At 41.8% G+C, this 869-nt stretch overlaps 1 non-coding gene across 1 annotated transcript; it reads left to right on the top strand.

Moving 5' to 3' along the window:
• The first annotated feature begins 446 nt into the window (after nucleotides 1-446).
• Nucleotides 447-518, top strand: trnat-cgu (transfer RNA threonine (anticodon CGU)). The gene has a single exon. It is a non-coding gene; the product is annotated as a tRNA-Thr (tRNA).
• Nucleotides 519-869: the final 351 nt, after the last annotated feature.

Genomic DNA, 869 nt, shown 5'->3' with positions numbered 1-869 from the left:
GGAATGCAGTCACTCTCCCCGGTCTAAATACCATTATGTAAAATTAGGAAGCAGCAGTATTTTGATAAAGTGCGGTCTTCCTTTATTACAGTAACACAACAGTAAACAGTAAACGCTCAGGTGTTTATAATTACTCGGGAGCAGATCACCCTCAATCTAGAAAAAACCTTTCACAGCGATATTTGAATCGAGCCCCATAGCGTTAAGAAAGCTAAATTACACAAAGCTCATATGACATTGGGAGTCACTGTACCCTATCACGTCCTGCTTGCACTGTCCTACTTAAAGATTAGAGGGATCAGAAAGGACACAAACAACCCATGAATCAACGATTTTGAACTTAAGGGTCGCAAGCTCTACCGACTGCGCCTCTTGTTCCTCTATTACAACAGTAAAATTACTAGGGTTGATTCAACATATAGTAAGCTGACCCCGCTCACAGCGACGGCACGGTGGCCAAGTGGTAAGGCGTCGGTCTCGTAAACCGAAGATCGCGGGTCCGAATCCCGTCTGTGCCTCTTTCATTCACCGCCACGTTCCTTTATCTAAGTCTACAAGTAACATGGAAACGTCTCCTCTTGTTACTCTTTCTGTGGAAGCGCACAGTTTCCTGTTAAAGCCAGAACGTATTGCGGAAGTCTAATATATGAAATTTGTTAAGAACTTGATTGTCTTTTCACAGAGAAAAACGAGAAAACCTTTTTTTCAGAAGTGGGATTCGAACAAAAAACCCGAGGGGAAACTGTGACCTGAACGCAACGCCTTAGACCCCCAGCCAACTCGCCTGTGGCTTTTATATTGAATTATATGTAATTTATTTATTTATTTCTACTCGTTGATAAGAAAAAAAGTGAAATCATGTAATTAGG

Source organism: Lepisosteus platostomus, chromosome 5 (genome assembly GCF_059453375.1).
Source record: "Lepisosteus platostomus isolate fLepPlt1 chromosome 5, fLepPlt1.hap1, whole genome shotgun sequence".
Classification (NCBI taxonomy): domain Eukaryota; kingdom Metazoa; phylum Chordata; class Actinopteri; order Semionotiformes; family Lepisosteidae; genus Lepisosteus; species Lepisosteus platostomus.
The sequence above is the reverse complement of the archived record's forward strand: the minus strand, read 5'-3'. Positions and strand labels throughout refer to the sequence as shown.